This window comes from Catharus ustulatus, chromosome 6 (assembly GCF_009819885.2).
Source record: "Catharus ustulatus isolate bCatUst1 chromosome 6, bCatUst1.pri.v2, whole genome shotgun sequence".
NCBI lineage: Eukaryota > Metazoa > Chordata > Aves > Passeriformes > Turdidae > Catharus > Catharus ustulatus.
The window spans coordinates 21,749,823-21,774,517 of record NC_046226.1 but is presented as its reverse complement, the minus strand read 5'-3'; the positions used below and the strand labels follow the sequence as shown (position 1 = coordinate 21,774,517).

General features: G+C 39.3%; 1 protein-coding gene and 1 long non-coding RNA gene across 27 annotated transcripts in view; one reads left to right on the top strand and one right to left on the bottom strand.

Annotated features, from left to right (window-relative positions):
* Positions 1–24,695, top strand: part of NRXN3 (neurexin 3) — a 967,067-nt gene that overhangs the window by 457,929 nt on the left and 484,443 nt on the right. The window lies entirely within an intron of this gene.
* Positions 20,424–24,695, bottom strand: part of LOC116997276 — a 136,089-nt gene continuing 131,817 nt past the window's right edge. The window contains exon 4 of the long non-coding RNA XR_004418148.1: positions 20,424–20,957. This is a non-coding gene — a long non-coding RNA (uncharacterized LOC116997276). The remainder of the gene's footprint in view (positions 20,958–24,695) is intronic.

The window sequence follows — 24,695 nt, the reverse complement described above, 5'->3', positions numbered from 1 at the left end:
AAAACTGAGATTGTGTCTTCTTGTCTGTGGCCATTCCTTGTGTATAACTTGCTGAGTCAGGAATATGTCTGCATGTGGCTGGGGTCTGCCTAGTTCCACATTTATTTATTTATTTTAGTAGTGTGCAAACTCTTCCAGAGCTTCAACCCTGGAAACTTAAATTATGCGATCTTGTCACTTAAAATAGCTAACAATTCTGCTCTTCTCACTCTCCTACTGTATGCTTTTCTCCTTATGGTTTTGGGACTTATTTTGTGTTTTATTTCTCCTGCTTTCAGTTAGATTTAGAGTAGAGCACTACTAAGGGTACCATCCTTGCAAGGAGGAAAATTTGGAAGCTTGTCTTTGAAATGGCTGAAGTCCACTGATCTTCTGACACACGGTGGAAAGAGAGTTTTCTAGGGAGAAAAGTGACTTTTCACAAACTTGCCAGGTGTTAGCCTTGCTTGGGTTGCTAAAGTGAATTTTGTGTCGGTGTGGAAAGTAATAAAAGCAACTTACTGGTTATTTTTGAAGTCATGGATAGAGAACTTCCCTTTGTTCTGTAAAACAGATTCTTTCTTTACAGAAGCAGGTATTTGGGGTGAAAGGCTTCTCCATCCTTTGTGCATCTCTGGAGTCTGCCATTTTAGCTTCCTGATTATCGCTCATATCTCTGTGTATTGTAGTTGTATGCCCGTGGGCTTCAAAGCTCTGCCTCTCATTTCCTCATGCGTCCATAAAGAACAGTCTGACCTCTCTTGTCCTCTCACTTTTGTTCCTAGCAGTTTTCAAAATCTTGAACTTGCACTTCCTGTTTTTATGCTGACTGAAAGTGGATTCCTAGTCTCAGATCCCCATAAGTGGTGTGGAGGTGATTAGTAGAGAAGAGGTACAAAATCTTTATGTGCCTAAATGAGGCTGAGACCCTCCCCACTTTTTAACTCCTTCTAACTGGTCCTGATTAATGTAGAACAACTGCAACTCTGGGGCAAGTCAGTAACAGTTTGCCATTTCAAATACATGGAAATGCATCCATTTCAAATGCATTTCAGCAGGACTCCTAACGCACATCTTAGAATTTTCACAGTTGTTACTTTTCACTCAGCTTGGGAACTTTAGGACCTAACTACATTGATGACATCACTGTGTAAGGATTCTTTCTTGCTCCTTTAGCTCAGGACAGATTTTGGATATAAGCAGCAGTTTTTGCCCGTAGCCATTAATCCCCAAGAGCTGTGGCATGGAAATTCCATGTCATGCATATTCTCCAGGGCAAGAGAAGTTTCTTATCTGGATACCTCTAGCAAGTTTTTTTAAGATGCTAGTAAAAGTTCCAATGCTCAAAGTTCATCTGTGATTTCTCATTAAAATTTTAATTTTCAGGTACAACTTCAGAAATGCTTCTGTGTATCATCAGATATACACCCATAGGGATTTTTAACCTCAGAAGTGGTGTTTCTCATAATTTCTCAATCACTGTCCTGTCTCTGCTACCGTGATTATTTATCAAACAATAAATGCTAGGCTTCACTGATGTGTTTTTTGTCTCTAAGTCCTCCCCAGATCCTTGTTTGGGGTTATCTTATCTTGATGTAGTAGTTATGGCTTCAAGGCTTAGGGGATTGAGAAATATGATTAGACTTTATGAATAACACTGTGAGGGTGTTTTCTTCATACAGTGTGGTGCTTGCTTTGCCCTCCTCAAAAGTATGCATGTTAGCAAATAACCAAACTCTTCTTTCAGTTAAGTGATTCATGTTTACTACATATAGATTATACTGAGCTTTGGAGGCCAGACAGGATCAAAATACACCAGTAACTTGAGAGCATTCTAGATGAGAATGCAGAGACATGGGTGAGGTAGACTAGCTCAAAGCAGGGCCTTTCTGTGTGGGAAATAGCTGATGCTACTCTCATTACTTTGGTAAGAACAGCTTTTGCCTAAACTCATCTTGTCATTGCTGTTATAATGCAGACTTCTGACTTCTGTGTTGGTGTCTTCCTTCTGATTTGGGATTTGCTGTATGAGTGGGGGAAATGGTTCTCCAATTTTTCCGTGTGTTTTTTTCTGAAGGCAACCCAGGACTTGTGCAGAGCAGCAGCTGTGAATCGACAGAGCTTGCAGTAAAACAGCAGGAGGACACATCAGAGCAGAAGGGGTTGAATTCTCCAGAGACAATTTTTAAACTTGTAAGCATGGAGCAAATTTTCTCTTGCTCCTTGTTTGCTTGTGGTTTTTTGTTATTTTTTTTGTTTTGTTTTTTAATGACTCCAAGTCTCCTTTGGCATTTGCTGCCTCCTGTCTTATCTATCTTTTCAATCTGGGTACTCCTAGCTACAGAAGGTAGTGAGACTATGATGTCAAAGGGAGCTTCCTCTTCAAAAGGTAGTTGGAAGATGGCAGTGAGGATGAGCTAGTTTGGGATCAGTTATGTATCCTCCTCTGGTTCAAATATGGCTCAGGCTCCTAGAAAATAACAGCCTTTCTGCTGTGATGACCAGTACATGTTTTGGAGAACTGGAAGATCTTGAAAAGCTCTTGAGCAAAAGATTCAACATTGGAACAATTCTCTTGCTTTTGGCTCTAATTAAGGCTTGTGGTCAGAGGACAAAGGTCAAAAGCTGAGTAAGATTTTTGTATTTTCAAGGTAAATGAATGCTGTTGAATAAATGCTGAAAACTAATTTTTAAAATTGGAAATACAACAGGAAATTTTGACTGAGCCACTGTTCATGATTGCTTGCATTTGCCAGTTACAGCTTTTGACTGAATATTTTGGTAGTGCTAATTCTCTCAGAAAACAAAAGTTGAGCTCAGATATTCTCAGAAACCTGTAAAACTTGTGTCTTGGTTTAGGGCAAATTTGAGAGGAAACTCCAGAAGGGGTCCCTCTGGAAAGCATATTCAAGCCCCGCCCTGCCTTAGAGTCATTGCAGTTCTCTTCCAGATATTTCCAGATACACCTGATAATGAAGGTATCTCTTCCTAATTTTCCTAATTGTAATAAGAATGTCCTTGGTAGCAGAAATTCTATTATTTCAGTTACTCATCAGTACAATACAAACTAGCCAGCACAGTGACTAGCTGGAGCAATATCCAAAGACACTTATGAATAATTCTGTATCCAGCTGACAAATACCTTCTGTTTCACACACCAAAGAAAAGAAAAAAACCTTCTTAAGGCAAATGACTGTCTGCCTGAAGTCGAGAGGCACAGCAAAGCCCACACCCCTCCTATGCCTGTAACCTTATGGCCTGGGCAGTAAATCTGTCTTCTCCCTCTTGACCCATGAAACTACCTATGGCAGAGTATTGCTGGAGCTGTCTGAGAACACCTAGGTTCTGTCTCAGTGTGATGTTAGTGCTGGTCTTCATTTAACTGCATCCTTTCCATGTGGAAGATATAGAGCTTTTTCCCTGCAATACAGGTGGAGCAAATTATTTTTCCTTGTTAGTACTCATGGGATGTTGTGGATGCCTTCTCCTGGACTGCTGCAATCCATGAGTTGGTGTCTTTGCTGTATCCATTCCTCTGTTCATTGAACTACACTGGTTTGTATCATGTTTAAAAAAAGATGATGTGGCACTTGGTGCCATGGTTTAGTCGAGGTGTTAGGGCATGGGCTGGACTTGATGATCTTGAGGGTCTCTTCCAACATAGTGACTCTGTGTGTGATAAGTAGGTGTAAAAGCAGATCCTTTTGAGTCTCTGCACGTTGCCTGATAAGCATTGCTGTGTGGACACAGTTCTCACAGTTCTCAGCTGAGAACCTGAAAATACATATTTGAAGTTATTTGGCATAAAATGCAAGCTTATAACTGGTTCTTAAAGCAAGCATGCTCAGTGTTGGCTAATTAATCTAAAGACACACATTAATAAGCTGTGAAAAAAAAAGAAAAAGTTTATTCTCATAAAATAAAGGGTTAACTATTTAGAAAATAATTTGAAAGCAATTTTGGGACAGGAGCTTCTGAAAGGCTAATTTCTAACCTTTTTTCAAAACCCTTTCAAAAAGCAATTTCATACTCCTAAATGAGGTTTCTTATTCTCCTGTGCCTAATGTTGGTCTTACATACACTCTGCAGATTTGCAAAGAGATCACTCAGATCAAATCTGAAATCTCTGCCTGCCACTTCAGCTGTCTGTATGGGTTTCCTTTTGTATTTCTTCACAATTTGTCCCTTAGTTATCAGAGTTGGTTGGCAATTCAAGTAGGCATTTTCTGCAGTAGGCAGCTGTGGAGGATCACCATCTGAGTGTTTTCTTCGCTGTTCAGATTCCAAGCAGAGGATTCTTTTGCTGCTATTGTCAGCCTTTCTGCTTCAGAAGAAATTATTTTAAAATGTTTTGCTTGAATATTTATTGATCAGGAGTAGAGAGAAACCTGAAAAATACAGCAGAAATTGTTTAAGTAAGGTTAAGTTTAGACTGCATGGAAGCATCCTCCTACTTTGCAAACTAAATGGAGCACTTACTGATGTCAGGTTGCTCTAGAACTATAAAGAGCCTAAATTTGATCACGACTAAACACAGTTAAAAAAATATTTTCTATCTTCTGCAATACATGTTACCAGTTTCAGGGGATCCTATTTCAGCTTTGACATCAAGGGATCTATTCTTGATTGCATAAATTGGGTTTGTCAGATATCTTAAATGATAAAAGGGAGAATATTTCTGTTATCTGGGCAAGAACACTAAAGGATCTTAAAAGCTGAAAAGGTCCAGCAAGGAAGGTGACCTGGAGACATGAAAATATATATATATATGAAAGACAGTAAAGAGGCAATACCTCTCTCTCGCAACTGAAGTATTTCTCATTTTTCTGGGAGCATCTCTGAATGAGGAGGAAGGCTTTTCACTGTTTAAAAAAGGAAATTTAATGGTCATGGACAGTGATAATGGATGAAGACAATTCTAAGAAAAAGCCCTCAGGGTTAAAAAAACCCTAAACCAAAACAATTTTATCTATTTTTTGTAGTAATTGCACAACATTGTTGTGTAGTCAAATAGAGTGCAAACGTTTTAGGGATGTCACGTCTTCTCCTACCAACAATCCCTTTGCCTCAGTTCACAAAAGAAATTATTCTTTCTTTGAGTAAGGACTTAGTAATGGAATGATTTGGTGTCATGAAGGTTGGTTCTAGATATCTCTAGAAGCAGGTGTAGCCGCACAGGATTAGGCCTTGTTGATGCAAGAAATAACCCTCTGGTTCTGTGCTCATATGCATTCTGATTTCACTGGAGATAAATGATTTTTGTTGATGAACACTGAACAGCAATGGATAGTCTGAACATAGAGAGAAGATAGCACTGCTCCATTGCCTAGGCTGTTCCTAAGGCTTTGGAATTATGAAATAGCAGTAAGTAGCTGAAGGTTTGTTTCATTCTACATAGGTTGGGACTGTTCCTCTCTGATTTCCTTCAGCTGCTTAGGCACATTTCATTGAGATAAGGTTTTTTATTCCTTGAAAGGGTAACATCTCATACCATACATCTTCTCGAGAAGGAAGATGCAAACCTCTCTTCTAAAGCACATATCTCAGGTGTTAACTGGGGGTGTTTCCCTTCCCAACTTCTTATGTGGGGATCTCTGTCCCTGAGCAACCTTGGAGAGTCACTGTTGGTCTTCATTTTGCAGTCTTCCTCTTTCCATCAGGAGAGCACCTTGCTGCTGATCAAGTGCCAGGCATTTGCTGTACTATTTGGTTAATGTGATGGATGCCTCTTTCTCTGCCTCCTTGCTGTTTGGAGCTAAAATGTGGGATTGTAAGCTAGGAGGTGATTAACCTTTCCTAATGGGACTGTGCTGCAAGCAGGATCTCACCCACCGCATCTTCATTAGCCTCGACCAAAGCCTGCATTACCTTAGATTAGGTAATTGGTCATTTGTAATGCAGGAGAAGGAGGGGAGGAAGAGCTTATGAAAAGTGTCAACTAGATTAAGGGCATTAAAATTTAATTCCTGTTATCCACGAATTCTGGAAGGCAGTATTTAATCAGGCATGCAGTTGAAAACCTCCCATCATCAGAGGATTCAGTCACAGTGAGCATGGTATTAGACTGTGGAAGGAGGTGTACTGTGGTAATGGTTATGGCCTCTGCATGTAACAGTCAGTTTAGGGTTATTTGTGTAAATTTTGGAGCTCTTGTAATTTGCCCAAGGGGACAGAGCTTGCAACTGAAAACCACATACTCTGTCTTGTATCAGTTAGCTGAAGATTTTCTGAAGAAGCAGTTTGTGTTCTAGAAAATTTCCTCATATGTTTTCTTACTTTATCAGGAACAGTCTTGTCCCTATAACTTATCCGTGACCTATTTCTGGCTGAGTATCCCAAAGAATATCTCCTCAGGGTCTACGGCTTTCCAAACACTTTTGCCTGAAATATTCAGAATATCTTCAAATGCTTTGATAAGATGGACTATAGAAATAGCTGTCAAGAGGGAGTTTCTGGATGAGATAGTCTTTGAGGCAAATTCCCATTTTTTGAGACTTTTTGGTTTTTATTCCTAAAATAATGATGCATGTATATGTGGTATGTCACTAGATGCTAAGCATGATGCAGCAATAACTAAGGAATGAAGCGAATATGTCAAACCCTATAATTCTGCAGTATTTCTCAGGAATTTACTTTCCTCCTGTGCTTTAACACTTTTGGCACATACACATTTTGAAAAGATCAAATATTTACCATTGTGTATGGGTCTGCAAAAGACTTGACTGTGTCCTACTCATAGAAAATAAAGATACAAGGCATAATGATATGTTGAGCTCCATCCTTGTATTTTGTGCAAAACCTTAGTAAAAATTAAGAGGGAGAAAAAAATATTGGTCTTTTGATATTGATATAACAAAACTGCATCTTTCAATAACTGATGGTCATCAGGAGAATTTTCTGGCATGGAGCAATGTATTGAAGTTTTTCTGAACCCTGGTGCCCCTAGAATTTTTCAAGTGTTTTGTTTTATGAGTTTTAAAGGAGATGACATGTTCTGTTTGCATTTGCCCCCAGTCTATGGCTTTTGTAGTAAGATAGTGTAAAAATTCAGCTCAGGCTTTCTTCAGAGGTTTGGCTGCTCCTTCCCTTAGAAGCTATCTTGTTTTACCCTTCAGCAGAGTCCAACCAGAATGGTTTTTCATGTGGTTGTTCTGGAAGGTCAAGGTATTTCAGAACTGTACTTCTGATATGCTGGTGCTGCTATGAATGGATTTTACTGTGAAATGCAGAGAAGCAGGAGGCTGCAAGGAACCTCAGGAGTCCTTGCCTCCTGTACTGTGCTTTAGTAGGGAACCATATTTCATAATACCTTTCAGAAATGCATGAAGCTTTGTCCCTCATTTAGAGCAGCTTTTGCCCCTGTTCCCTGTAAAGACTTTTTAAAAGCTTCATTGCTCTGCTGATTAGAAACTTTTGTCTAATTTCCAGTCTAAATTTATTCTTTGGCAGTTTATAACCATCTGTTCTTGTACGAGTATTGTCCTTAGTTAAATAGTCATTTCCACTCCTCAGCTATTTCTACCCCTGGGTGTTTGTGCACAGTAAATGTATCTCCTCTCAACATTTATTTAGCTGGTCTGAACAAGCCAAGATTTTTAAATATTCTTTTTCCCAGATAGGCTTGTCTGTCCCCTGATGGCCTTTCTCTACATCTGTTTTAGTTATTTTTCCTTGACCGGTATTGTACATACAGGCATTGGCATTTATTTGTGTTCAGAAAGCATGGTCCTGGATTTCTGAAAGCTTTTTTGTCTTTGTATTTTTGTCTGGGTATTATGTGGAAATATGACTCTTATCTGGATTATGCTACTGGTTTGCCTTGCGAGTTTACCTTCTTTGATGCTTTGTGAAGAGAAATCAACAATGGTGGCAATGTCTGTTCAGTGCTGGCACAAGACTAAGTGAAGACTTGTAAGCGTTGGGGTATGTCCTTTTATCCCAGCATTGACTCGAGCAGCTGCAGACCACTCCTGCTGTGCTTTTCAGGGGTGCTTTGTGGTGCCTGATTGGTCTGGCAGAGTTGTTTGTTGGTAAGCAAACCTTGGTGAACCTTGGCACATTCAGTTACACTGTAGACTCACCCTTGCCTTACACAGACACCTGCCACACAGGGACATTTGAACTAGTCAAACTCCCCTTATGGGCAAGGAGGAACAACAGAATCCTCTGGGGCCTGAATCATCTCATTCCAAAACAAATTATCTGTTAAGCTTCTTACTGTCTGTTGAACATTTTTGTATATGGGATGATGCATTCAATTGGTTGATTAAACCCACATTTGTAGCCTGTATTAGCAAAATGGAGCTAATAGCAGTTCCATGTCTTCCAGATGTGTGGTAAGGAAAAGCATAAAGGACTGCCAGGCCATTCAGGGTTTTGAAACTGCATAATGATAGGTGGGGAAGAGCAGAGAATAAATGATATTCTGGTTGAACGATTGCCTGTGGGAAGATCTTGTTTCTGTCAGCTACTAAGAGATTATTCAGTCTCCCTCTTTTGGAAACTGAGGGCTTGTCTTAAGGAAAAAGGGCAAAAATGATAGAAGGAAGAACAAGGGCTTGGAAAACTCCAGGGTGGATGTAGTCCCGGAGTGTGTGCTCTTTTGACATCCTGGTGAAATCCAGGGTTTAATTTTACTTTCTGTAGAACAAGTAGCTACTTCCCTCTTCTTTAGAACCTATTTTCCTGCACTTCTCTAAAATGGATCAAGTGATTATCACTTCTCTTGGCAAGTTTGGTAGCAAGCCAAGACAGAACAGATTCAGCAGGTTAGGGAGTCTTGTCTCTTTTCTGAAAGAGCATACAAAGAAGAAATCTGACATATGGATGGTACTTCAAAAATTTGCTCTAATGCTGAATTTATTGCATGGAAACGGGTCTGCAACATGATCTAATTTTCCCCAGCAGCACAGCAAGATTTTGGGGTGTATTTTTAACTTACTGGGGAGAGACAGATAAAGGAAACAAGCTAGGAGATAAGCTGATATGCCCTTGTTGGGCCCTATACCATTTCACAGAAACAGAGTAAGATCACTTATAAGCCACTTCATTTAAAAGAATGGAAGTCTCTTAAAGGACTGTCATGTGTTGAACAGATAATGTGAATGCTAATGAAAAGGACGACTGATTAGGAACTATCTACTAGCTAATCTACTGCTTATTGGTATAAATAAGTAGTGTTTTGGGGGTGACATGTAAAAGTAAGCAACATATGGCATGACAGCAAATGGTTCACAAGTCTTTAAAGTCCTGAACAAGCAAAGAAAGCAAGAAGCATTGGGCTGTTGAAGGAGAAGGGGGCCAAAATGAGCAGGCATGCTCCTTGATTTCTTTGAGTATTTCTCTCTAGTTGGCCCAACTGGGGCTCACATCAAGTGGTAAGATGATAATTTCTGGAGTGTAGAGAATTTCCTGCCTAGGAGAAAAAATTGGCTGAATAACCTAGTCCATAGAACAGGAAAAGTAATGTGAATGCTATATAATATGAGAGATCTGAAAGCCTTTATGGTGTTGTCTAATGCCAAAAATGGCAGTATGACCTCAATCTAAAGAACAGGATGCCATTTCTTATATATAATGCTTTTGAGATATTGGAAAGCTGTTTGCAGAATTAGGCTGTATAGATATATAACCCTTTATAAAGTAATTCTAACATTTTTACACTTCATGATGTGTTTTATAGACTGATAAATAAGTACAAGTGTACAAGTATACAAGAAAAAGGAAAAGACCTAACAATAAGTCTTAGCAAATGTCAATAATCATGTTTTATTAATATATAAGCTTTCCGACAGCATTGCTGAAATCCCAAAGCAGCAAAATGATCGCTTTTTGCCTGCAATGTAGCACCTTTATCAAGTTCCTTTTTCTTTACTGCTTGGCTGTTAATAACTTTGTGGCTTTCCCCTTACTGCCACATGAGATCCAGGATTCAAGATGCATGAGTCTTGTTTTTCAGCCCAATTTGAATTAAAAGCAGTGGCAGACAAATGCCACTGGTGAACAAAAAAACTCAGAGTGATTTATTTTTAATGCTATTGTCATAGCATCTCTTGGTACAAAGAATGACTCTCTTCAGCTGCAGTTAGAGCATTGGCTTTTCCCCTTTAGCAGTATTTTTTTGTTATTTTGTTGTTCTTGGAGGATTTAAATCTACTCTTGGAACCATGTGACATTTTTGGCTTTTCTGTGCAAGGGGAGTTAGTAATCAGCAGTTGGTTTCTGCTCTGGCACAACAGACTATTCTGTTCTCTGTGCTGTCTTACTGTGCAATTTTCCATACTAAAGGAATGACATTTCCAAGTCACCTTGTCTTACTAAGGTTTGGGGTCACTGCATGCACGCTAGGGCCTGACTCTTCCTCCCTCTGGAACTGCTGTTGTCATTTACGTCTGCAAGGCATGGACACTAAAATTTTGCAAAAAGGGAGCAGATGTATTTGTTTTCAGAGGCATAAAATACAAAGAGTAAAGTGTTGCAAAGACTCCATGAATCTTTCAGTAACATGTGATCCCTGGCACGTGTGCTCCTGTATCACCTTTCATTGCAAAGTCCTGTTTGTATTAGCTGCGTACCAAGATAATGCTCCACACCTTTGGGATAGACTTTGATGGATTTTCAACAGCATGTAACACTGTCACTCACACCATTTAAAGAAACACATGAAGGAAAATTCCACACCATGCTAAAAGCAGAAGAGTTCAAGGAGGCAAAATGTATTTTGGTCATGCTATAATTCCATGTGCCTCCCCTTTGTTTTGCCAGATTTCTGAAGGGTTAAGGAGACATGCTGTTGTATAATTAAGGCCTGTTTTAAAGCTTTTCCACTCAGAAGTCCAGTGAACTGATGTGAACAGTTTAAGACAGAAATGTTCATAAACATAAGAAGATTCAGAAGACTGATACAGTAGTGGAGTGAGGCATCTCCCGTGCTTGCTCATGCGTGAACAATTCGGTATGTTACCAGCGCCACCTGGACCACTTGGGTTCATGTAAAGCATCCTGGAGGGAACAGAGATGGCTTGGAATATATACTTGCTCTCTAACTGAGCAATAGAAGTAGTTTCTTGACTCTATTTTTCAGCACCTCTTTTCAGAGGTTGTCTGATTTTTGGTAAAATGGTCATGAAATTAGTTTGGGATAAGAATCTTAGGGAACAAGAGACCTCATTAAAACTAAGGAAGCAACATAATTAAAGCAAATAAATATATTAGCTAACAGATATTTAACTGTCTCTCATAAGCTAAAAGCCAATTTTCTCTCTCTATATATATAAGACAAAAACTATCTTGTGTTCCATGAAATTATCCTCCTAGCTTTTCTGACTAGCGTCATTGACTATGTAGATAAAAGTTCTCTCTTTAGGATTTTGAAGTTTCATGCACTTCTCTTTTTAAATCCAGAAATATCTTCATTAACAAAAGACCTCTGCTCTTCTTTTCCAAATACATTTTTCAAGTTTCTCATGAAAAATAAAACTTTTAGATACAGAGTACAGTCATACACTAGCAATACTTATCTTCCTGGTATATACCTACCAACTCAGAGATTATGTTCTGATTTGGATACACTTTATTTGAACCTGTCTTCTTATTAAATCTACTGCTAAAAACCTCTGTAGTTCCTTGTAGTAGTTTGGAGGTTTTTTTCTGGGGTGGGGCTTGTTTTTATTTGCTTGTTTGTTTTTAATGCCTTTTGTTTAGCACAGGATAAATATTGGTCATTTCCAGAGTTCTTCCCCTCAAGAATCAAGCTTCTGCATTTCTATTATTTGCAATGACACCTTAACTTATACTAGTGCCAGAGGACTACACTGGCAAGTAGTAAAAGAATCTCTGCCATAAAGATGTTAAGATCTCTTGCACAACTTTAACTCTATTCAGCTGTTGAGCTGCTGTAGAATCATACTTTGAGATGGCTTATTCATACAGGACAGCTATGATTGCACTGATGGCCTGTCTTGACTGTCCTGCTTCACCTGGCAGTAGCACAACACCCTCTGAGGTTGCTGGCTAGAGTTTCATGGGGTCTTTAGAGGTCGATTGATTTGTAACAGGCCAGGGAAGTAGTTCTGTAAAGTGGCAGTTAACCCAGGATGAGCAGATGGGCTCTGATAGGGCAACAGAACTGTGCTGTGATGCTGGGATTGAAAGGTTAAGGGATATATAGGGAAGCAAAATGTAAAGCATGTTTTTGGGGGAAAGAAGGAAAGATTTCTGAATCTAAGCAACAGCACAGGAGTGCAAAACACTTGGTTATGGTTTATAAAGTTAAAACAAGGGGTGGATAAGGACATATAAACTGGCAGCAGATTGTGGTTTATGGTAATGACAGTCCCAGAGGAATGTCTTTCTCTTGGTGACATTGAACTAAATTGCATTACTCAAGATGTGTACTAAGGATGGGTAATGAGATGTATGCATGAGAAAGAGACTGCTGCTTTTATGATGGTGTGAAATGACTGGGATGAGAGTATGAGTGTGCTGCACGTGCTCTTCTGAGAGTGGGTGCAGAGGGGGAGGGCAGATGCCTGGGCAGGGTGGGCTAAATTATTTCAATTTGAAAATCCTGCAGTTAAACTTATTAGAAGAAAGGGTCTTAGGTCATAAACATTGACCTGAACGTTTTTCCAGACTGAATTTAGGCCTTAAATGCCTAAAACTTTGCCTTTAGCTGAACAGGGATGCTTATTATTTTTTTTATGCTGATGTTTTGAACTTTGAACTAAATTTGTATGTGGAAAACCTCTGGAAAGATGCTTTTGTGAGGCTGATTACTGGGAAATAATTAGTAAAGTTTATACTCTGAGTGTCCAGGCTGGATCAGATTGACTCTGTCTCAAACCTAAACCACCCCTGTATCATAACTGCTCCAAAGTATTATGTGCCTGAAAGAAAGGAAATGCTGATGGATGGAAAACACCCATATCCCTGCTTTCCTCAGTATGTCAGGGTAAAAAAACTTGTACCACACCTTTCAGAATAGTTCCATTGCTCATCTAATCCTCTCACCTTATTGCTGTAACTTTTAATATACTGTTGAACAAAATGTCTTCATGTTGGTTTTCTTGGGAAAGTGCTCGAATATTTGCTTTATACTAGCTTAGAAAGTTTTTTTTTTTTGATAATTTGTGACTTAGAAATCACAAATAAAGTGACTAGCAGGATACTCAAAGTAAGAAATCTGTGTTAACAAGCAAACTAGTTTGCAGCTGAACAGCATATATCCTCTGGTATGGAAAGGGCCAGGGCTATGACTTCACGGGTGTAAACTGTCTCTTTGTCTGTTCTGCATTCTCTCTATAGGCAGAAGTTGAAGCTATGTAGCCATTTGCACCCAGGGACTGACGTGCCATGACAAAGCTCCTTAGACCTGGCCCCTTGAGTGGAGAGTGGTGCTGTAGAGCTTGTATCCGTACTGCTGAAAAGCAAGAGGGAAGCAGTGAAGGCTCAGGAGCTTTGCAGCTGTGATATCTGCTAATCAGATAAACAAGTGCAGTGGGGAGGCCCTCAGTTACAGTAGGGAGGAAAGGAGTTAGTACGTACCTACAGTGTTGGATGTTGGAATTTCAAGTGCTTTGTTCAAAGAGATCTCTACTGGTCTGGACTGTCTGGCTACCTGTGTACCCTGTCAGTCAAGGATTCTTGCATTAGTGAGTAAATGGCTACTTAACTCTTCAATTATCATCCTTTTGACTATGTGACAGGGAAATCGATACCTGTGACACTCTCAAGGATGTTCAAAAAGACCATGTGAGAAACCTTAGGATGCCATTATGAAAAGTAGCTGCTCCTCTGACTTTTAAAAATAACTCAGTCTATTTTCTCTTTATCCTGAAGTGCAGGTGACTGTCTACTCTTTTGGGTCTGGGTGTTGGGTATTTTAGTTTGGGGTTTTTTAGGATTTTGGTTTGATATTACTAGTACTACTACTTTAAGGGTAGTACCTTAAAACGAAGTTTGGTCAGTGGAATAACTGTTAGATTTTTTTTTTTTAATGAGACAATTTCTTAGTTTGGATTTCTAAACATTTGAGAAGCGTCTGAATACATGGAAGACACTTGCTGATACTTAGGCATATCACTACTTGTCAGGGATGCAGCCTTTTGCCATTCCTTCCTGTTGCAATGCCTTCTTTTCCCAAAAGCAGTGAGGAGCTTTTCCTTGAAGAGCATGTCATCTGAGAGCTGACTTGTTCCTGAGAGCAGAGAGAATCTTTGCCAATGCTGACTGGAGTAAATTCACTTAGGCTGATGGCTGGTGAAGGGGTGGAGGATTTATAACTTATTTGAGTTCCCATACATCACCCTCTGTGTCGCTTGCTTATGACGGCACTGCCAGAAGATAAAGAAGTGCAGGAGGCTCAATGCAGGCCATAGTGACAGGCCAGGGACAAATGTCTCTGTTGGGTAAATTGATTTGAATGGTTCTGATGAACTATCAGGCTGGGCTGAAAATATGATTGCATTTAGTGATCCAGCTAGCTTATTATCCTGGTGGAATTCCAAATGCAGAGAAAGTTAATTAAAGTAACATGTGTATGTATTTTGTCTAGAATAGTAGACATGGATTTTTTTTAGACATCTCTGCATGCTAATCTTTTACCCATATCTTATCAATCTAAATAGAGTCTTGTACTATTTCTAATGTAGTGGAATTGCCATGAGGCTGATAAATATCAGTTGTAATTTATAGGGTGTTTATTCAGGTAATGGTGTACAGAATACTTTTTACAGTCCCTAGAGTCTAAGCAGGCAGACACCGAGAGGCATAAAAATGCATTATGAAAAGACAGAAAACAGACAAATTGTTTTATTTTCTACAGGTAAAATTTAATGGACATAAAACTTAATATGGTGCTAAGAATCTGTGGTGGGTTTTTTCTTTCTTGTTTTTTATTTGTACAATCGATGCAGAGCTTGAAAAAAAGTGGCTGGCTTGAGGATTGCTTAATTACATTTTTCTGAAGCAGAATACCTTGTTTTCTTATAAGTGTTGCCATTGTGTCCCCTGTGAGTCTGAGCCAGCATTTCCCCCCCAGCTGTGAGATGTCTGACAGAGAGGGGCTGAGGAGGGAGGCTGTGCAGAAGGGAAGCCTGCTGGCTCTGCAAGCTGTGCCTGCAGAGCGGCTGGCACCCAGCTGCTCCCAAAGGCTCTCACTCCTTTTAAATGCTCTGTGGTGCCCATCAGATCTTTTGATCACTTTACGACTTTAAAGAAAGTAAGCTGTTCTGTGCTAGCTCATGTCACTACCTTCTATGTTGAGAGAACATTTCTGTACAGCCCTTTATAGCCAAGAGTTGTGGGCTACAGCCATCCTTGGGCTCGAGGTGGGTGTCAAGGCAGTGCTCTGCAAGGCACTAGCATTAAAACTGTGTATGGTTCTTCTCCAACTGCAGTTTGAGGAACTTTCTTTTATGTGTGTATAAATTTCTAATGCTGCTGGAAAATTGCTAACTGTTCTAACTCATAATTGGGGTCAAGGAAGCTGAGGTGGGAAACAGAAAGTGATGCTTTGCTAAGTCAGGTTGCCATGTATTGGCCCAGAATGCCAAGATTGGCCCGTCTCTCTTTTCACCAAGGTACAGATGACACATTGTTTTTTTCTATTCATTTTTCTTGTTGCATCCAATGTTTTAAGCAAGGACATAGTTTTAGAAAGCATTGATAGCTGACAAATAATGTTCAGCTTTTTATTTTGACACAAATTTGTTACCTCAACCTTTTCTTTTACACAGCTTTCCTATCTGCTTCTTCCTGTAAATGAGTGACAGGATGAGGATCACTATTCTTTCCTGGTTCGGTTGATTCCTCAGGAGCCTTAAATTGCAGGCATTTCCTGTAGTGTGAATGTTGAGGTGGCTTCTAGGACACTGCCAGGAAAGCCTACAGCATCCAGATTTGAGAACAATCCAGCAAGAACTTGCTAGAGCTCAGACTGAAAATCATTTGGTCTCTCTTCTAATCTGTCATTTCCCATCAGTACAATAATAGAGGAGATTATCCCTAGTGAAACTGAAAATGCAGAGTACTTTGACCAGTGAGCCATGGATAATCGGGGGAAATGTTAGTGGAGGGCTCAGTCTCCTGCTGCCAGCAGTGGTGACAGGTGGCATGGCTCCGTGGCACAGTGTTGTGGCATGGAGACAAAATGTCAGTCAATCATGTTTTATTGCTTCAAATTTTTCCAGAGCAGAAACATCACAAAATTAAGCCTCAACACTAGCTGTAAATATGCAAGAAATGCATCACAAATTGCCAAAATTGCTGGTCCTGCATATACTATAGTAATACTCAACTAAGACTTGGCTCTGAGACTCCATTTTACAGTCCAGCTCTATCACTGTCCCAGGTACAGGAGTCAGATCAGATATGCTCTCTTTTCTTTTGAAGATACTGCATATTCATTCCAGACATTCGAACTATAATTCAAAGACTTCTGATTGATGAAATTTTCCTGTTTCTTTCCTAGTATGAAGGATCCACAGGCAGGGCAGTAATTGACCAGATGATCCTGCAACTAGTTGTTTTCCTTATTTATTCAAAATTAGTGGAAAGATTCATTGTCTGACTTTAAACTGCTTTAATTCAATAAAAATATCAGTGTTTTTTAATAAGCTCTGGATTGGATGGACAGTGTAATGTAATATCAGGGTTTTGTTGTGTGTGAGTACTGTAATTAAAGTATTGTTTTCAACCCTAGAAGTGGCTGCACTTTATCAATTCCAGCTAACAGCACAAATCTACCTCACAGGGACACTTGATTGCTGATGTTTTCAATTACGGTTTAATATCCTTTGAAAAATGTAGAAATAATGCAAAGCATATATTCACAATAATAAGGATATTATGGTGGCAAGTGTTCACTTCAGGGAAAAACTATTCATGTTGGTTGAGAAAGTGGTACTTTTGCTGCAGATCTTGAAATAAATAATGTAGGGCCTTTTTATTAATTCTGTAAGTAATGGCTCATGTCAGAGTCTAGATTTCTTCATTGCTTCTTTGGAAAAATCTTTATTAGATTTTTAGGAATGTGTGGCCAGAGACAGCAGACACTGGTGTCTGATAACTAATAAACTTATGAAGTGGATCTGTTCTGTGCTATTTCTTCACCTGCAAAGGTGTGATGAGTTCCAGCTTGTCAGCCAATCAGATTTTTATCTCTTCATCATACTTCTGGTGATTCTTTGAACAGGTTGGCTTGGAAGAAACCTTATAGATCATCTAATTCCAACTCTCATGTTTTCCACATGAAGAACTGTTTCTTCAATAAGGTGAAATAAAATGCCTGTTTTTGGCACAGGGCAGTGGTGTTCCCAAAGGGTCGGTGTTAAGGCTGATATTGCTTAATGCATTCACTAATAAGTGAGGTGATAGGATAGAAAAATCCCTCTCTTTAAGTCTACAGGTAACACTAGATAGTGGAATCAATTGGTATGCCAAATGTCAAGGCTGCAATTCAAAGACACTGTCATGACCTGGAGAAATGGGTTGCAAAAGTATTAGCCACCCTAAGCACTGTGTGGTTAGGGATGAATTTGGAATCTTGTTTCCAACCGAGAATGGGGAAGCAATAGAGAGGCTAAAACATCCACTGCCTTCATTGCAGGTCCAGAGGAATTTTTTAAGAGAGCAGATTTGATTGACTTCTCCACTGACTGTCCTTGTTCCTGTTGCCCGTCTAGCCTCACAAAAAATGTGAGGCTACCATGTTTATAGCATAAGCAATGGTGAATCAAGGGTACAACACTCCTCTTTTTGCTTCTCTACAGATTTTTTTATGAGGCTTCAAGGAATAAAATCTGAAATAGTTAAACTGAGCAAATCATATGTGGATTTTGTTTCCTCAACAAAAGGCAGCACAGAAGATGGGATATATGTGATCTCTATGGGTAACATGGAAGTTTTCTGGTTTGCCGAAAGGCAGTTTTTAATTTTTCAGACAGTAGAAGGCAACTGTTTCTTTCAACATACATTTAAGACTAAGGGATAATGACAATGGGGTAGAATAAAAGTGAGGTTATATTGAAGGTCATGTAATGTGTCCTCTGAATGAAGCTGCCTCCAATTTGAAGGCAAGTTGTGCCCACTTGAACTTTAAAACTCTCTATATGCAGAGAAAGCATTTCAATGGTAGTTTTACAGAGCAGCATCTTATCCACACCTTTATTCTCTGTTTATAACTGAGAAGAATTTTCATTAGATCCACCAGAGTTGTGTTGTCTCTGTTTTTGTCATCTTATTTAGATACTAGTTTCATTATGTCCTGGCACACAGAGACTAGCCTATGACTAATGTGTATGTGGATTGACCTGGAAACTTGGAAGTTTACTTCCCTCTCCCCCTGCTTTGTTTTTATGTCTTGCTTGGATGTGTTTCAGAGTTGAAATGCTGTCTTGTGAATGGTTCCAGGAGCCTGGAGGCACCTGGAAGTCCGTGGGTCTGCTTTTGAGATGATATATTCTAGGGAGCAACCAGAGATGAAGAGTCATCACTTCAGTAGCCAGCACCTTTACTTTGTTGTTTTCAGTTCTTTGTTACAGAGCTGGCCAACAGTACTGTGCTAAAGAGTTTTGAGTGAGATAGATGCACTGTATGGTCTCCATTTGTTTGGGTTAGAGAGTACTTTTCCCTTTAAAATGATAAACTCTTTCAGGGATTGTCACAAATTATAACTATATATTCTTCACCTGTCGCAAAATATGAATGAACCATGCACTTCAAATGCAGCCACTCTGGTTTGCCACATATCACTGAGCAGTCATTTTGTTTGTAAAAGCAATGACTGAGGTCTTGTCAACTGCCACAATTAGAAAAAAAAAAAAAAGAAGAAAACCAAAAAGAACCCATATTCTGATTTTGATTTGATGTGAAAAAAAATGAGTTCCAGCATTTAGGTCAAAGCAAGGCAGTGTGAGCTGTAGTACAGGGATAATGCTTTTATAAACTTTGTCAAGCGCTTGGTATAGGAAAGGAATATCATGGCACCTGACAGCTTGTACTGTTATGTGGTGCTAAATAAGCATTCCACATCTTAAAAGTAGTCATGAGTTGGAAATCCAATCTAAAGAAAAACTACATGAGGGAAAATAAACAGCTTTTCTGAGCAGATTGTTTTGTGGAACTTCTGACGGAGAAATGCTGTAAACAGCAAGGACTTACTGTAGCCTTCTTATGTCCTTTGGATCTGAAGACTTCTCTATTTCTCTTATGGAGTATTGTTTATTTGCTCAGTAGACTGAACTGCACACTTGGAGACATTTCTGCAGACAGCATTAACTCGTCAGGGGCTTGGGCCACACTTTCTACTCCCAGCTGCCCTCCTCAGAAAGTTGTGTCCTACCCTAAGCAGCTGCTTTGGAGACAGCTGGCACAATCCAGCCACCCTTCAGTTTGTGCTTGCTAGCAGCTGTCTGGCACATTGTTATTTGTGAAATCATCCATCTTATTTTAATGAAGCCGCTCTGTGTGTCTTTATTATTGCTCCTGGGTGTGCTTTAGGTCCCAGCAAAATCTGTGAGTCCTTTGGTCATCTCACTGAATTTTTTGGTGGCAACAGGATGCTTGATATGTTGCTCCTGTGTTACAACAGATGTGGTGTTACAGTGTGCTTGAGGGAGGACCCTGATAGTCAGATGTGCTAGCCTAATGCTCACCAGTGCTGTCCAGTGCTAACTGCTGGACGCTGGAGCTGTCTATGCTAATAATAGCTCTCATTTGTCCAGCTTCTTACTGGGAGAGGGCCTGAAGCAATTTATGAGCTGCACTCAGGCAATGTATCCACCTCTGGGCTGAAATGAGACAAGTATGTGATGGTGCACAACAAAGCTGCATGAGTTTCAGAAAATGTTGGATAATCACCAAAGGCTACTAGGTGAATGACAGGCTTGTTGTTACATGGAGGAGTGCACAGCCATTGGAGTCTCTTTAGATGTCTCCCTTTGAAGAGGACATCTGAGCCAAAGAGAAAGGCCAAGAACAGACTCATAAAGTCTGGATTATGGTGATTTTGCATTTTCAATTACTTCCTTCCCAGGAGCTTCACTAATGTTTGTTCAGTAGATCCTGGCTCATGGGAGGAGCCCAAAGCTACTGTTGGGCAAAAGCTCATGTAATCAGAGCATTTAACAAAGATGCAACAGCTGGGCACGTGCTCAGTTGTGAGGCTGGTAAGTTTTAGAAATTAATCTGCTGGAGCTTTTTGTACACAGATCTTTAGGATTGTGAGGAAGCTTGTTCAGTTTGTTAAACATCTGTGGAACAGTTCATGAAGTTTATTTAATGGAATCTCTCTTTCAATGATGAAATGCACTAATAGAATTAGTGCTAGGTGAATGTGTGAACTGAAGCTGAACACCAAAACCCTTTGAGCAACTAACTTTATATCTGTAGATTAAAATAATAATAATAATCAATCTTATCACTTTCCTAAGTGGAGGCTCACATATGAGTAATCATCTATATCTTACAACTAACTATGCATGCCACTCTGTTTAAAAAGTTTTTATTCAGAGAAGGAGGGATAACAGAAGTATATGAGGATACTGTACATTAGGAAACATTCAGTATTTTATCACTTTGGGATGGTTGTTTTGTTTTTTTTAATGTTAAAAGACTGGAGTCATGGTGTGTATGTGTGGACTAGTGTTCCTCTTCTGTAGAGGGCTGCTGAAGCAGCTGTGGCTCTAGGATGTCATCACCTTTTTCAGGGTCTGGAGCTGAAAGACAGAAAACAGACTTCTTGCTGGTCAGGCGCACAACTTGTGTAGAGTCTTCTCTGTTGCTGCTTCTCATTTCTCAATTTTCTTTGTAGGCAGAGCTCTCTCCCTGCTCTGCATCTCAATGAGAGTCTCTTTTACTACTTCCTAATGTGGTTTTGTAACGCTTCTGCAGCTTTAGGGGGAGGACAGTTTTCTCTCTGAAGTCCTTGAGTCTTTCCCCAGCCCTTTACCTGATTTTCTGGGCTCCTTTTGTTCCTCCTGTCATAGGGCAGAGAAGAGGAGAATGGAACAACTGCAGCTGTACCATTGGTGCTGTAGATCAGGGGATTTAGGGAAGAGAAACTTCTGACAAACTAACACTGATGAGGAAGAGAAACATATACTTCCACTCATGTAAGGCAGTGCAGAATGAATACCCTAAGGCAACTGCAGTCCTTATCTTTCAGGTGAGATATGCTGTTTGGAATCAGATTTGTTAGTGACCTCCTGCCTCTATAGACTCCACCAGGACTGTAATTACTGTACTGCTGAAAAGTCATTACGTTTCTTTCACCTAAGTAATAAAAAGCAGCGTGAGACAAAGGACAAGGTACTTTGAAAAAAAAAAAAAACCAAAAAACCAACAGAAACAAACAAACAATAAAACAAAGAAGAAACCAAATAATAAAATGGTTTTGTCCAGAAGGTTTTTAATTACATCTGCTGGGGAAGAAAGCAGGAATGGGGTATTTGCTGCATGGCTCAGGAGTCAGTAAATGAGAGTATCTGGCTTGGTGAATAGCAAGTCACTTCTGTCTGTGCCAGAGAGAAAATGTGTTGCCATGCCTGAGTTGCTCAATGTCCATACTCTCAACCTTCTGTTCAAATGAATCCCTGTTTTTGTGCATCTACTTTAATACTAGTGATGATGATGTCCTCAATTTTTTTCTAAAAGTGCTGAAATAGGATGCTGAAGATCAGGGCTTTCTTAAGCATTTTCTTCTCCAAGTGAAGATGAAAATGGTGTACTGGGCTGAGGATCATTATTCAGGGCTCTCAGCATCAAAATGTAAAGTATCCTGCACCCATAAGTTCAGGTTTCAGCAAGACTAGTTTGTTTGCTCTTAATTCTCTTGTCATAAATTCAGAAGTTCTCTTGTTCCTTAGGACAAAATATCTCTGATCAGTAAAGCTACTAAGGTATTATAAAATGTATGTAAGAGGAGACTTAGATACATTAACTTGCTGTTTCAAGATGTTTATTTCAATCCTAATATTTAGAAGATACTTTAAAAGTGAGAAGAACAAAATGCTGCCACAGCATTTGATGGTGGTAGTGTGGACGTTGTTTTACAGCAGTAGACAAAGTCTTTGAAGGGCACACCTGCTGAGATGATTTGAGTGGAGAGAAAGCCCTCAAGTAGTTCCAGGATGGATGACTATTTACATGCTTTTCTTTATGTGACAATCCATAGAGAGAGAGGAGAATTACAGAATGGCTGATTCCAACATGACTGGTTTGAGACTCCAAGAGGGCATTCAGAGGTAGCTCTGGTACCAAAGCTGTTTTGCAAATGTTCATACTGCTTGTGTCCCCAGGTGAGGGTTGTCTGTAGGCTTTTCATTTCAGTTCTGTGCATGGTACACCCAGTGCCGATGTGAGCAGTAAGATGAATGGCTATTTATTTCATCTTACCAGAGCTAATCCATCATGGTGCATGTAGCAATTGGATTTCTGCACTCCAAAAAGCTTTTAGTTCCAGATATTAAATAAATAAATAAATAGATGTAAGGACCTCTCTTTCTAAATCTTTATTTTCCTTCTTGTTCTTTTTTGTCTCCTTGCCTTCTTTTTTGTCTCCTTGCCTGCTGTGTAATAAATACATTTGTTTATTCTGGTAAATATCCATAATTTGAAAATAGCTTTATTTAGCACTTACCCCACCACAGACATAAAGTGAATGATAGCAGCACTGTTCTGCAATGCCAGAAAATGAAGTCTAGATTTCTTTTTTAAATTCCTTGATTAATTGCAAGCAAATGTTTTCATTCCTATGGATCAGCAAAGACATTGCTTCAGGATGGAAAGATACAACCTTTGCTGGATCCTATTAGTATCTTTCTGTTGAAATTGATTATTCTTTTTCTTTTTTGAGGTTTCAGCAAAATAGATGAAATGATGATTCATACTTCATAATTTGAGGTTCTATCTGTAGTAATCAATAATATGTTTAACCGCCCCTTATCCCCTCTAATTCCTTTATCAAATTCTACTAATGTTTCCAGAAATGTTTCGTTCTTGTTTATATTGAAAATAAAAACTTAATCTCAGACATTTATTTGATCACCTTTGGTTTAATTTGTTTCTTTTAATTCCAGATATGTCCCATTGAACTCATCTATATGTTACTGTACAAGATCAAATAATTTTCAACTCTTTCCTATGTGATTGGTTACTTAGGTGGGTTTTTATTTTACAATAAATTCCAAAGCCTAACACTTCAGATTCACTTCTATGCTGAGGGGGGAAAAAAAACAAACAAACAAACAAACTCCTGAGGGTAACTTTTTCAAAATTAAAAAACAAATGTCATCATTTTGCTTCAATTCATTGTGGTATCTACTTGTATAAATCATTAAAAAGGTTAGAGGTGGGTTAAGACATTGGGACCCAAGCTTTTTTTTTTGTTTAGAAGATCTGTGAGAGGGGGCACTATTACATTTAAAGAGTCTATGTATGTTTTTAGTGGCTACTGAAGCCTCAGATTTTGCTGTACATCTTAGTATTGAGCTGTTGTTCTTTCCAAAGGGGAGGGGGAAAAAAAAGAAAAGCACATCCATTTTCTGTGTGTTCTCTTGGATTTTCCTAGGAGATGCTCTCACCCAAACAGTCTGTAGAATGAGACAGCTTACACTTAGAGTGGTAAGTCACAGTAAGAAGTATAAGCATCACAAGATGAGGTAGCTTACCACAGGCCAAGAATGGTGAGGGAGGAGAAGAAAAGCTCAGCTGACGTACAGGAAGGGGAGAAAATGAAAAAAACCACACCACACACCAGGAATGAAATGCTTTCCTACTTTACAGAGAACCTGCCCATAGCATAAGATTGTTTGGGCTTTTTGCAGCTTTGCTGCTTTCCTTCCTTTCCAGTTAATTATTCATGCACTTGCTACTAGCAGGCAAGTTTTGTTTTCCTTTAGGTGTAATTAGAGCAATCAGAGGGCTTGTAATATTGTAATAAAAATGCACTTTTGTTCTTTCTTTCACCTCTCTCCTTCCTTTTTTTCTGTCTTGCTTCCTTTCTTTTTTGCTGATGTCTGTCTGCTCACCACTGTCTGTTCACCAATCCTTCCGTCCTAAATTTTTTCCTATTTTTTAAAGCTGTTTCTCTCCTTTTTTCTCAGTGTGAAAGTGCAATTGCCATTTTAAGAACCCAGATAAACTTCTGGACTTCATGTTTTATGAATTCTTGCAGAGAAAATTGGCCTTGCTGTAATAGCAACTGTGCTAATTCTGAAATGAGCAGAATTAAATTGCATCCTGGAGGGCAGTCATTTGTATACAATGTGTAGCACAGACCTCAGTGAACTTTTACATGCCTTGTCTTTGCATGTTTTGGTACAGGGTGAGAAAAGATTCCCTTTATGCTCAGTCAGCCAGAGGTTTTATAAGGATTTGGGGTTTTCTGTTATTGCGGAGTTTATCCTCAGGTGTGGATTCTGGATCAAGACAGGAATGGAATTCCCTTTTGATAAACTACCCTGTTTGCTTTGAGTTGTGCAAGAGACTTAGTACATTACATTGTTTCTTAAATTGGTGTGCCTGATGTTTAAACTTGTATGTTTTTCCTGCAAGTACGTATACATGTACATACATTTGCACATTTCTGGGGCAGCTGAAGCTCGCTTAGTGCAGTTGTTTTCTTGCATGTGTCAGAGCCACTCAGAGATTTTGCACAGTTTATTCGATACATCATGGTACCTCTTTTGGGTCTGTTTGAAATGGCCTGTGCACTG